The 14,678-nt window shown below is 40.5% G+C and overlaps 1 long non-coding RNA gene across 4 annotated transcripts in view; it reads right to left on the bottom strand.

Annotated features, from left to right (window-relative positions):
* The window catches only part of LOC100560112 (uncharacterized), a 31,469-nt gene extending 30,745 nt beyond the window's left edge, over positions 1-724 (bottom strand). For 2 of the 4 annotated variants that reach the window (XR_010002886.1, XR_010002887.1), the window contains exons 1-2: positions 569-701; positions 397-454 (exon numbers count right to left, since the gene is read on the bottom strand). This is a non-coding gene — a long non-coding RNA (uncharacterized LOC100560112). Of the gene's footprint in view, positions 1-396; positions 455-568 lie in introns of all 4 variants that reach the window. The other 2 variants (XR_010002884.1, XR_010002885.1) reach the window with 2 other exon arrangements.
* Positions 725-14,678: the final 13,954 nt, after the last annotated feature.

The raw sequence follows: 14,678 nt of genomic DNA, 5'->3' as shown, positions 1-14,678 counted from the left end.
CGGGAAGGTTACAGTGCTCCAAGCAGGCATGCTGGCCACATGATCTTGGCGACATCTATGGCTTAGAAATGAAGATGAGCACCATCTACACCATTGCCACCAGCACTCTTTCACAGAGAAGGCCTTGGAAAACTACAACCGCAAAACACTTCTTGGGCCCTCCCTCCAGGAGTTTTGGACTTCAACTCCCATCATTCCTAACAGCCTCAGGCCCTTTCCTTTTCCCCCTCAGCCGCATAAGCGGCTGAGGGGGAAAAGGAAGGGGCCTGAGACTGTTAGGAATGGTGGGAGTTGAAGTCCAAAACTCCTGGAGGGAGGGCCCAAGTTTACCCAGGCCTGGTGTAGAAGATGCACCAAAACCCATATACTGATGAGTTCGTCTCAACTCTTACTCACTGCCTGGTCAGGCCGAAGCAGCGCCATGTTTCCCCGCCTCTTCCTGTCCTACATAAACCTGTGAAAAAGCAAGGAAACCAGTCTTGGTCTGCAAACGTTTCTCCCACCGGGACACGTAGAATCGGGAGTGAAACAAGGCGTCAGTTAGCCCACGGGAGAGGAAGGCACTTACGGGACAATCGTGGAGGTCCCACGGCGCCTCCCAAGGCAGCGTTGCCGAGGATGGCAACGGATCCCACCGCAGCCCCCAGCGCCGACATCTTGGGCGAAGGAAAGCCGCCAAGGAAAAGAAAGCGGACTGCGCCTGCGCAAAACAGGAAGCCGTATTTGGGAGGACATCGCGTCCTACTTATCGCGAGAAACGAAGGTTTTGCTGGGGGTTGTAGTTTTCCTGACCTTAGCTCCAGTTATTCCTGTCTGGATCCCCCCACCCACCACCACCAGTATAGTCCATGCTCAAAACTGCTCTTCTGTTTGAAAGCTGCGGTCACTTCAAATCTTAACAGTCTCTCCTGCAACCTGGACACAGCATATGATTTGAGAACACAGAAATGCTGGATCAACCTAACAACCACCATGTCAGACCACACAGAGAAGCCATTGAAATCCACAAGCATGTGGGCAATTTCAACAAAAAGGAGGAAACCATGCAAATGTACACAATCTGGCAACCAATATTGAAAAATTCTAAGGTCAGGACAATAAATAAAGAACAACACTCAGAAAACAGGGGAATTCCAGACATGAAACAATCAGGGCCAGCTAACACCTCACAACAAAGGATTCCCCCAGGCAGGAAGAAACCAGGCTTTGAAGCTGCGAAGCTATTCAATACTAATCAAGCTGGCCAATTGCAACGTTCACACTTGCCTCAAACAGACAAGAGTTCTTTCTCCCAACCTGGACCTTCCACAGATATATAAACCCCACTTACCTAGTTTCCAACAGAACCCACAATCTCTGATGTGAGTGAAACGTCAGGAGTGAATGCTTCTGGAACATGGCTATACAGCCCGGAAGACTCACAGCAACCCAACCTTAACCATATGCTATCGTTTTTCTGTAGTGTTACTGGTAGGGTGAAATTTAGTATTAATATCTAGGTATTCAAAAGAAGGGCTAGCACAAATTTAACTTAATTTAGGTATGTGCAGTTGCTCCAGATTGTATAAAACTGAGCTGGTGATGATATAAGGTTATCCCTGTCTGCTTGTGGAGTTGTGGAATCTGAATGCTCAGCTTTAGGGAAATTGGGCACCCGTGGCATAATTTAGTTGTACAGTTATTGCTAACAGTGTGCTTGTTCTCTTCCCAGGCTGCATGTGCATCTGACAATCATACCGACACAGATCTCATGGAGACGCAACTATGAGATGCAAACACAGCAGAATCATTTTAACATGAAGGTGAAGATGAAGGAGAAGCATGAAGGAAATAATGCTTCTGGAACATAGCCATACAGCCTGGAAAACTCACAGCAACCCAGTGATTCTGGCCATTAAAGCCTTTGTTAGCAACTACAGCCTCTCCAAAGGTGCAACTCGAAATTGAGCTCAGTTAAGGGCCAGCCACACTGATAGAATCAAAGCCCTTTGAGAGCACTATCACCGCCATGGCACAATGATGTAGTGTTCTGGGATTTATAGTTTACTGTGGCACCAGAATTCTCTGCCAGAAAAGGCTCAGTAGCCCACAAAACTACAAATCCCAGAATTATATAGTATTAGGCATGGTGCTTAAAATGCTGTCAAACTGATATAATTATTCAGTGTGGGTACAGCCTTAGGGTATATCCACACTGTAGAATTAATGCAGTTTGATACCACTTTAATTACTATGGCTCAGTGTTGGAGAATCCTGGCATTTGTAGTTTGGTGAGGCACCAACACTCTTGGCAGGGAAGGCTAAAGACCTTGTTAAAACTACAACTCCCAGGATTCCATAGCATTGAGCCACATTTGTTCCCATTTTCTACAGTTTTCTGGATTTGTTTATTTACTTATTTATTCATTTTAATTAAATAATTAACAACATACAGGGTGAAAAGGATACAAAATAATGAACATTTTACAAACACTGAATCCCTAGGCCTGAATAAGTATCGTTTCCTCTAGCATACATTTATGAGTCAACCACTAAACAAATGTATTTGTTCCTGGGCACTGAATGTTTGCCTTTGTGTATGTGTGTATGTGTGTGTGTGTATAAACTGCCCTGAGTACCCTTGGGGACATAGGACAGTCTATAAATAACATTGCTTATTATTATTATTATTATTATTATTATTATTTCCAAAATTCCTGACCAACAGGGTTGTATACTTTTCCCTTATCACTCTCGAAAATTTAAGAACAAGTAAAATCATTTCATAAAACTTTTTTAAAAATCTTATTTTTATTTTATTTATTTTTTTTTCGTGTCAGGAGCAACCGGAGTTGCTTCTGGAGTGAGAGAATTGGCCGTTTGCAAGGACGTTGCCCAGGGGACGCCCGGATGTTTTGATGTTTTACCATCCTTCTGGGAGGCTTCTCTCATGTCCCCGCATGGAGCTGGAGCTGAAAGAGGGAGCTCATCCGTGCTCTCCCCGGGTGGGATTTGAACCTGGCAGCCTTCAGGTCAGCAACCCAACCTTCAAGTCACGAGGCTTTTATCACCTTGGCCACCGGAGGTTCCAAAAATCTTATTAAAACTCAAACATTAAAAAAAGATAAAGGTCTACAAGATCGGTTCTAGAGATGCCATTCCCAAAATTGTACATCATATTCCAAATGTGATTGAACACAGAATTAATTGTCTAGACTAGTGGCATTGCCTAAATACCCTAAAGACCTCTTATCTTGTGTGACCTTGAAAGCTAAGCATGGTCAGTTCAGTTTAGGACCTGGATGGAAGACTGCTGACTAATACCATGTGCTGTAGGTGTAATAGTTCAAAGGGAGGAAGTGACTTTTAAAATCAACCCGTGAGTGTCCTTTTCCTAAGAAAGCCCTATGAAATCTATGGGGTTGCCATAAGTCAACAGGTGACTTTTCAAAGCACCAACGCATTGCAGTGTAATTAGTTTTAAATTAATTTCTCTTCCTAATGACCCCTAGCATGGAATGTGCTCCCGCTCTTCTTCATTTGCTGGATTAATGTTTTCACGGAGCCATCCACCATGATAATCCTTTCCCAGATTAGTCACTGCCAGCCACACTTCATTAATAAAAACATTAAGTTGCCATTTAGCTCTAATGTATATTCCTTTCATTTTCTCACTTTCCAAATCTATGGCTTCCAACCATAGATTTGTGTAATTGGCTTTGGAATACAGGCAGATCCATTTTCACTTCTCATCCTCATGATCCCTAGCATTTCCCCCCTTTTCCCAACAATCACACAGACTGAGGGTATTTTTGTTATCAACTTGTTGTAAACTAGTATGTTTAAATGAGGCCATTTATTCAATTTCTTTTTAAAGTTTGTACTATGTGATAGCTTATATGGCAAACCTCCCTTAGTCCCATATTGGGAGAAAGGTAGTGATTGTGTGTGTGTATGTGTGAGTATATATGTATATATGAAAAACAAAAGGTAAAATTAGACCAAAGAATCTATAATCATGTTACATATAGTATGGTTCAATTTATAATACTTATCAATTAATTGATTATTATTTATTTGTTATTTTGATGACTTACATTACATTATTTTTGGATGTTAAATTGCATAGCAAAGGTTCTATATGGCCATCTACCATTGTTTATGATGTTTCAAGCCATTGTGACATGATTTGGTTTATATGTAAGGTCCGATGAGGATTGTCTTAGTCCAGCCCATTTCGAGTTATTAATGAACTATCCCATTGCTACCCATTGTTTCACCAGCACAGACCATTGTGCTCCCAGGGCTGGAGAAACTAGCATCATTAGCATCCATTACCTTAAACCCACCCACATCCTTCCTTCACATACTCCATGAGAGGTGGAACCAGCAATGGCCACAAAACTTCAAACCAAGCAATGACAAATTTTTTTCATTTTTAATTGCGGGATATATATATACGTACACACACATACAATCATGATATTCAACAATAAAAATACCAGTATTTTTCCCCAATCCCACCACCTCCCCATTATCACCCATGAACTTATCCTTACTTAGTATGAGGGTACAGGCTGTGGCGCAGCTGGCTAGTAACCAGCTGCTATAAATCACTACTGACCGAGAGGTCATGAGTTCGAAGCCCGGGTCGGGTTAAGCCTCCGACCATAAAAAATAAAATAAAAATAGCTCCGGCTTGCTGTTGACCTAGCAGCCCCAAAAGACAGTTGCATCTGTCAAGTAGGGAAAATTTAGGGACGCTTTATGCGGGAGGCTAATTTAACTAATCTACAACACCATAAAACTGCTCACGAGGAAAAGAAGAGGAAGAACAGCCATCAATGGACGGTGAAGCAACAACTCTCCCTGTGGCCGGAAATCGTGAAGCTGGAAAGATGTTAAAAAATGCCTCTGTGTCTGTCTAAAACTGAATGTTGTTTGTCTATTGGCATTGAATGTTTGCCATATATGTGTTCATTGTAATCCGCCCTGAGTCCCCTTCGGGGTGAGAAGGGCGGAATATAAATACTGTAAATAAATAAATAATAATACAGAAATACTATTGAATATTTATACCTAAGTATAATTAAGCATGTATACGTCCCCCTCTTTCTTTCTCCCTCCCCCCTCCCTCCCTCTTTCCCCTAGGAACAGTTTATTCCTCATACTATGCTTATTATAGTTGTTCAGTCATGAGGATCCAATGCGGAAACAGTCTTTGTGGACCTTACGGCAGCCTATGACACAGTGCAACATAGAAAAATGCTGCATAAAGTCTACCATATCACCCGGGACTTTGACTTTACAAAACCTGTCCAGACCCTCCTAGAAAACCGCAGCTTCTATGTGGAGTTTCAGGGCCGGAAAAGCAGATGGAGGAGGCAAAAGAATGGTTTATCCCAAGGCAGCGTTCTTGCACCAACCTTATTTAATATCTTCACGAACGACCAGCCACAACCACCACTCACAAAGAGCTTTATATATGCTGATGACCTTGGCCTTACAACACAAGCAAAAGATTTTGAAACAGTTGAAAAGCAACTCACCAATGCCTTGAAAGATCTCTCCAGCAACTACAAAGAGAACCACCTGAAGCCTAACCCTGCCAAGACACAAGTGTGTGCTTTCCACCTACGTAACCGTGAAGCCAACAGGAAACTGAAAGTTACTTGGGAAGGCCAAGAGCTCGAACACTGTTTCCATCCTAAATACCTTGGTGTCACCTTAGACCGAACACTAACATATAGGAAACACTGCATGAACACCAAGCACAAAGTAGCTGCACGCAATAACATCCTGTGGAAACTGACTGGCAGCGCATGGGGAGCAGACCCACAAGTAATAAGAACATCAGCCCTGGCCTTGTCTTTCTCAACTGCAGAGTATGCCTGTCCTGTTTGGCACAAGTCTGCCCATGCGAAGCAGGTGGACATAGCACTGAATGAAACATGCAGAATCATCACGGGATGCCTTAAACCTACACCTGTTGATAAACTCTACAAGTTAGCTGGCATTGCCCCTCCTGACGTGCGACGGGAAGTTGCTGCTAACGGTGAGAGAAAAAAGGTCGAACATTGTGAAAGCCACCCACTGCATGGCTATCAGCCTCCTCCCACCAGACTCAAATCAAGGAAGGGCTTCATGAGAACCACCACTCCTCTTGATGTTCCTCCAGCAGCAGCAAGGGTGTCCCTCTGGGCAGCTAAACCTGGCAATTCTAACTGGATGGCCCCCCAAGAGGGTCTTCCTCCAGGGGCAAACCAAGAATGGGCAACTTGGAAGTCCCTGAACAGACTCAGAAGTGGAGTGGGCAGATCAAAAGACAACTTGGCAAGGTGGCACTACCTGGAGGAATCCTCCACCTTGTGTGACTGTGGAGCTGAACAAACAACTCAGCACATGTATGCTTGCCCACAATGCCCTGCCTCATGTACGGAGGAGGAGTTGTTTAAAGCTACAGACAATGCGGTTGCTGTTGCCCGCTTTTGGTCCAATACTATTTAGTTGCTTGTGATTTCTTTTTTTTCCCCCCATTATTTGAAATGTATTTGTCGTACAATGCTTTTGACACGAAATAAATAAATAAAAGTCATGAGGATAATCTTACCGTGTTTCCCCGAAAATAAGACCTCCCCAAAGAATAAGACCTAGCAGGGGTTTGGGGGGATTGCCAAATATAAGGCCTCCCCTGAAAGTAAGACCTAGCAACTAAGGCTGCAGCAGAGTTCCATTGGGAAGCATGGCTGCAGGGCAGAAGCAGCACTCATTCATACACCGGAGGGAGGGAGGGAAAGTGCTTGCTTTCTGTGCCTCCCTCCCTCCCTCCCTGCCTTGCCTTGCCTGTCCCCCAGCCGAGGGTTGAAAACCCTTCCGTGGCTGCTGCTTGCGCTGCTGTTTCTTCCTTCTCCGTCCTGGCCATGCTGGCCATGCTCTCTTCTTCCCAGAGGCTTCTGATTGGCTCCTGGAGCCCGGGCAAGGGAGGGTGGGAGGGAGGGAAGGAAGAGGGCTTTCGTCCTGCTGCTTCTGCCCTTAAAGGTACAGGACGCATTGGGATTCTCCTCTCATCTTCCTATCCTATGCCATGAAACTGATTATTTTATACTATTATTCTATTGCCATATTATTATCATCATATTCTGTTACTATTATTATATCCCATTATTATATTATCCTATTAATATATTTTAAATCATTATATTATATTTTTCTATTATTATTATTATATCATTATATTATTATTCTATTATTATTCTATTATATTTTCATATTATTATATTATTATTCTGTTATTATTAAATTCTATTTTATATTACCCTATTAATATATTTCATATCATTATATTCTATACTATTATTCTATTATATTATCATATTATTATTTTATTATTATTAGCATATTCTATTATTATTATATTCCATTTTATATTATCCTATTAATATATTTTATATCATTCTATTCCATTCTATTATTCTATTATATTATCCTATTATTAATATATTATTATGCTATTCTGTTATTATATCCGATTATTATATTATCCTATTAATACCATATTATTATCATTTTCTGTTATTATTATATCCTATATTATATTATCTCATTAATATATTGTATATCATCATATTATTATTATAGTATATTATATTATTCATCATTCATGACTACATTGAAACTAGAATAGAGAGAAATCAGCGTGGAAACCTTGTGAAACCTAAATTGCAAGAGGTACCATAGATTGTTGTACATGTAAATAATGGTAGTAACAAGAAATTCTTGATAGGATTCATAGTTTGTCTGGTTATGCTGGTTTGTGATGACAACTACTTTACAGTATATAATAAATGTTGATTTTGTTGTTATAAATGTGAGCTCTTCTTCATGGAAAAATAAGACATCCCCTGAAAATAAGACCTAGTGCATCTTTGGGAGCAAAAATTAATATAAGACCCTGTCTTATTTTCGGGGAAACAGGGTATTTAATTCCTTATATTTATATTTCCCCTTTATCCTGGAAATGAGGCCCTTCCATTTTGCCTCCCAGGTATTTTTGGTTTGGCCCAACTAATAGTAGCTTTGCCTTTCACTAATATAGTCTTGAAGTAGGTAGTCGGCTAAATATTTATACCAAGTTTTTGTATCCCATTTTTTGGCCCTTCCATCCTAGGGCAACTGAAGCTTTAATTGCATCTAACATATGTTTTATTATTTCCTCCCATTCTTTAAGTTCCCCATTGCCTTCCAATCTCCTTTCCTGTAGTTTGAAGCCATTGTTCCGTGTCCTAGTCTCCAGGGCAGCAGAAAACAAGCTTGCTCCCTCCTCCCTATGACTTCCCCTCACATATTTGTACATGGCTATCATGTCTCTTATCAGCCTTCTCTTCTGCAGGCTAAACATGCCCAGCTCTTTAAGCCGCTCCTCATAGGGCTTGTTCTCCAGACCCTTGATCATTTTAGTTGCCTTTTTCTGGATGCTTTCCAGCTTGTCAACATCTCCCTTCAACTGCGGTGCCCAGAATTAGACACAGTGTGATTCCAGGTGTGGTCTGACCAAAGCAGAATAGAGGGGTAGCATGACTTCCCTGGACCTAGATGCTATACCCCTATTTATGTAGGCCAGAATCCTGTTGGCTTTTTTAGCAGCCGCATCACATTGTTTAACTTGTTGTCCATGAGGACTCCAAGGTCTTTTCCGCACACACTGCTGTCAAGCCAGGCGTCCCCCATTCTGTATCTTTGATTTCCATTTTTTCTGCCGAAGTGAAGTATCTTGCATTTGTCCCTGTTGAACTTCATTTTGTTAGTTTTGGCCCATCTCTCTAGTCTGCGTAGAGATTGGCCGAAACTAACAAAATAAAATTCCTCACAAAAAAACAAAAAACAAAACAAAAAACAGCAAGCCTTTAATGTGCATCAGTTCTCTGTGGTTTGTTTAATCCCATCTAGGCCTTAAACTGGTTCTGCGACTTCCTATGTAATAATCTCCACAGCCAAACCACTTCTTCAATACCAGTTCGAAACTGCATTCGGTCAGTATACATGGGACTATGGTCTGGAATTTACAGAGGAAAAGAATACCTTTTTGCTAATCTCCAAAGTAAATGTATTGTGCTTTTATTGTATTGATATTTTCATATGCAATATCTATATGCATTTATTTCACGTAGTACTTTTATATTGTATATTTGTATGCAAATGACAATATAGTAGTACTAGTACTATTTGGTCCATTTTAATGGCAAGGTAAAAATAGATAATGAACATATAACTCAAATTTTCCATTTTCTAGATAACTTCTTGGGTAATCCTTAACCAATAATTGCTTCCAAATTTTGCATGCATGTTGCATACACATTGCCACAAGGTGGTGCTCCTGGTACACAAAATTTCTAGCATCTGCCTTTCGCTGCTATTTCAATTATTAGGATTGGGCATAGAAATGAACATGGTTTTTGATTTTATGAAAGTTTGAGGACAAGATGAAGAAAATCAATATAGAGATTTATTTCAAAAATAAGGAGGATTCTTTTCCAACTCATCCATATTAAACTGAATGGAAGAAGAATATGAATTTTACTCCATGATATATGTAAGTAGATTTAGCATAATAATATCCTCAGAATGTGTACCATGGAAGAAGAAACTATAAATTGTTTCAGTGATACTTCACACCATGTGAATTACAATATATATCTAATTGTAAATGCATATTCCATAACATTGTGAAATTATTTAGATTTTCTTGGGAACTTTTATGCACTGTAAGAATTTATACTGCAGCAAAGCAAAAGAACAGATACAGGGAAATGACTATACATAAATATTCTCAAGCAAAATCTGTAATTTAGAGGTGAATATTATGTGGTTCTTCAGGTGAATTGCAGCTCTGAGATTTTTTTTGCCATTGACTATGCTGACTAATGCTACCACTCCAGCAGTGGTGATCCATAAGCATCTAAACAGTTGCATAATTCCCATCCCTAATGAAGATGGCCATTGATGGACATAGATCTTTGAACCATCTATTTTAGGACTCCCTAGACTTCAACATCTCACAGGTGAAAACGTTAACATGCGTGACCCAGTAACATCAGAGTGTGGTCAATATGGCAAAAATTATTAACTAGAAAGTGCACACAAGCCAGGAGAGGCTACAGCAGCTAACTTTTGAGCCTATTGGGAAGGACAAGAGTCTTCCCCCTACTTTTCTCTCTTCTTGCTTAATTGAGTACAAACTGCCTTTTGCACATTGGACTCAAGTTTGTAGCTCTTGAAGTGAGACAAAGATAGAGAAGGATAGTGGGAGGAAGAGAGAGAACTGGGACATTTTAAAAGCACTCCTCCTTTCACAACCACAGCCTTATTTGGGGATGTCAAGGGCTGAACCTGAGATATTTTGCATATAAAGCATATGATGGAGCCCCCGGTGGCACAACAGGTTAAACTGCTGAGCTGCTGAATATGCTGACCAAAGGGTAGGAGGTTCAAATCCAGGGAGCAGGGTGAGCTCCCACTGTTAGTCCCAGCTTCTGCCAACCTAGCAATTTGAAAACATGCAAATGTGAGTAGATCAATAGGTACCGCTCCGGTGGGAAGGTAACGGCATTCTATGCAGTCATGCCAGCCAGATGAGCTTGGAGTCGTCTCCGGACAATGCCGGCTCTTCGGCTTAGAAATGGAGATGAGCACCAACCCCCAGAGTTGGATACAACTAGACTTAATGTCAGGAGAAAACCTTTACCTTAAAGCAGATGATCTACCACTGAACTACAGCCCTTCTGGAGGCAAAATCCGTCCCTTTTCTAACCCAGGACCTAGCAAAATGCCTCCTCCACTGCCCCATTCTTGGGCTCTGATGGTCCAGTTCAGTCACTTCCTTTATTGTGTTTACTGAAAGTTATGGTTATTACTACTTAATACACACATTTATCTAGTCCAGATGTTCGGTGGTTTGCACAATAATAAAAATTCAAAATATGACTCTTATCTAAACAAATGCAGTCCAAGGTCCTTTCTGGCATTAAACAGGAGCTTTGTTGTGCCTGAAAGAATTTTGAGCTGCAATTGTTTATAGAATATCGTATATAGGGTACATTTTATTCATTATAAATGAATATTGTAGTTATTTACAATTGTACTTATTTTGATTATTTGTGGATTAAATTAATAGGTTCTCTTTAGGTCAAATTCTGGCAGATGTTAATCATAGTCACATTGGAAGATGTAGAAGATTCCCAGAGAGTTGTTCCGTCAGGTAAAAAAAGTAGGTTAAAATTCACCGTTTTCCCAGTTTACGGTTGTCCTGTGTCCCTAATCCCCATGACAGTGGAGAGTCTACAGTATATTCATTATTAAGACGCTACTAACTTCTATGAATGGAGGAGCATTATCTTATGCATTTTAACACAGAAGAATGTTTGGCCTCTATGTTTAAAAATAAGACAGGCTTGGAAGATAATGACCACTCAAGAAACAAATATTTATTCTCTGTTTCATAACTTGCCTTGAGACATTGCTTTTAATGAGCCATCCAAACATCCTCCTGTCAGTCTTGGGGGTGTTCTCTAACTAAAGTTTGAGAAAACACAGCAACCTTTGCAGACCAGAAACATTGTCATAGTTGTGGCTTCAATCAGCATTTTCATCAAGTTGCCCTACTATGTCAATATAAATATATCCTGAAAGAAATGAACACCTGTATTTTCTTTCAAATTCAAGTCTCTTTGAGTGACTGCAACAGAAATCCTACTCAGCTTTTCTAAACCCTCCATAAGAGGTGAAAGGATTGGGGCCTCGGTGGTGCAAGGGGGTTAAACCGCTGAGCTGCTGAAATTGCTGACTGGAAGGTCGGCTGTTCGAATCCATGGGACAGAGTGAACTCCCGCTGTTTGCCCCAGCTTCTGCCAGCCTAGCAGTTCAAAAACATGCAATGTGAGTAGATCAATAGGTACTGCCTCGGTGGGAAGGTAAACAGCACTCCATGCAGTTATGCTGGCCACATGACCTAGGAGGTGTCTAAGGCCAAACCAGATTCTTCGGCTCAGAAATGGAGATAAGCACCAACCCCCAGAGCCAGAGATGAGCACCACGCCTCAGAGCCAGAAGAGGAAACCTTTACTTTAATTTGTGTTTGTTGTTTCTAGGGTTTGAATGTTTGCCTTGTGTCTGTGTTTGCTGGAATCCGCCCTGAGTCCCCTTGGGTAGATAGAGCGGAATACAAATAAATTATTATTATTATTATTATTACTATTACTATTACTATTATTATTACTTCAGCTCTTCTCCTTTGCATGATGTAATTATAGTGTTATGATTCTACAGGGTGTTTCAAAAAGATGGACCCGATTTGAAATCGCTATATCTCTGCAACCACAAACTACCATCAATGACACTCTTAGCCTCTGAAAGATTGAAGCATAGAGTTTAAAGGATTCCTGCTAGGTGCCTCCCCAAGTGCACAAATAGATCCTAGCCCCAGTTATGCCCAAGATGGCAACCCTGCAGCAGAAGGCCTATTGAGATATTCTGCATTTGCAAAGTTATTTTTTAGATTTGTTGCTGCTGAAAATGGTTAGCAAAACGATAACCTGATAACTCATTAAATCTTTCATAATTTTTGTGTCATTGCACTGTTGTAAAAAAATTAACCCTCCTCCCAAAAGATGAACCTTGTAGAAGGTTATTATGAATTATCTATATATTTTATTATTATTCCATATACGTTTTGCAACAGCGAAACCTCTCCAGTATTCTGAAGTAGATTGGATCTTCCATAGCAGCTGACCAGAATTCAGGCATTCCGGAGGAGATTAAATTAATCATTCACAGAGTTCGGGGGGGGGGGGGGAGGTAGAAGGAAAATATGTGTTTAATGCCCAAGCTTAATATCCTAACAAAGGAGTTTTGGTCTCTGCTTTGGAACTGTATATCACTGATTTCTTGTGGAATATCATTTATAAAATACACATGGTTATATTCTATTTGGGACTCTCTCTCTCCTCCCCCCTCTCTCTATATGTATATGAAATAACTAAAATGCACTGAAGTGTTGATGCCTAGATACGATCCAGCACATAGGGGAAAATCTTAAATGAAATATTATGTGTATGCTTGTGGAACTTTTCCAGCTTCCCACTGTGAGGTGAGCTCACGCAAGGAGACAATGCTGGCAGGAAGAACCTAATACCATTAATAAAAGATTCTATCTCCTGAGAGAATCTGAAGGATGGGAACTGCCAGACACAAACAGCTCACTGATTAAATCTGTGCATCTTCTATCGAACTATTCATATTTGCATAACCACCTCATTGTCTTCAAGGCACACCCTTTTGTGTAGACTGGACCCAACCTATAATTTTATCTCAGACTAATTTACATATGCCTTAAATCATTTCGCCAGTCTAGTCCCATCCGCCTAGGTGAACTCTCCAAATGGCTCCAGCTTCAAATGGGCAAATCAGCTCATTTTACCCACCACAAGAAATGCTTCATCCATTTCTGATGTCAATGGATTCCCCTGTCAATGAGAACCTGAATCCAAACCTGATTGTTTCCTAGCCAAACAAAGGAGGGTGCAGGACCTTGAATGGCTGTCAGAGAGGATAAAATGTCTTGTTTTGTATTGCACGGTTATGTCTGATTCCTCTGTATCAAACATCCTTGCAGGCTTGTTTGTTGCCTTCAGACCTGGCCTGTGTGAGTCTATCTGGCTGCCAAAGTTGCAAGGCTTCCCCTGCTTCAGCATCATGTTGCCATCCTGAAATAGTATGATTTGAAATTGGGTCCATCATTTGAAACAACCTTTATAATTAATTGCCATGGTTTCATCCATTGGCTTCCTGGAATTTGAGTTGAGGGAGAACGCACAAAAAAAGAATACTTACTACAAAAGAGACAAAACTTCAATTCCTGAGGATTCTAAAGCTATCAAATATTAGAAGAATTAGGGAATACAAATTCTTGAAGTACAGGATTTATGATGCCTCTGACCAAACTACAAATCCCAGGATTCTCTAAGTTATTGCTATGACAATTAAATTGGAACACTGGAACTATGTAGTAAGAAAGGACCATGGGGTTCAAAATTATAGCGGGAATGGAACAGGCTCCCTGCTGCCTTCCAAATCATGATGGCTAATAGAGATACTGAAGAAGGATACTAATAGAGATACTGAAGAATACTGCAGGTTCCAATCATGAGAGGGAAATTAATGAAATTATTTTTGGACTACAGCTTATCAAACTTTACACTCAATACAGTTGGGTATGGAAGCCAAGGACTTACAGTTTTCAAGCTCAGGAATTTTATATTGTATTGTTTTAAATGTATTTATTGCATTATGCTAAACTGTTTAATTGTTTTAATTGCTTATGTTTTATCTTTTGTATTGTATATTGGCATTGAATCTTGCCAGACTGTGAGCTGCCCTGAGTTCCTTTGGGTGAGAAGGGCGGCATAGAAATGATGGAAATAAATAAATAAATAGAATTCAAATGTCTCCAGATCATAATTCTCTAGAAAGTGCTCTCTTTCATTTCCTCCATTCTCTCTCTCTCTTTTCTGTCCTCTCCCATCAGTCTGCCTACCATGTCTGCTGTGCACCCTTAGTCCCCTCAATAGGCTATTTTTGCAGAATGAAGAGGCTCTCTCCTCCTTAAAGCTGATTTATTCTGCCATTTTAATGGCATCATATCCTGA

Source organism: Anolis carolinensis, chromosome 2, assembly GCF_035594765.1.
Source record: "Anolis carolinensis isolate JA03-04 chromosome 2, rAnoCar3.1.pri, whole genome shotgun sequence".
Classification (NCBI taxonomy): Eukaryota; Metazoa; Chordata; class Lepidosauria; order Squamata; family Dactyloidae; genus Anolis; species Anolis carolinensis.
This window is presented reverse-complemented; position numbering and strand designations above follow the sequence as displayed.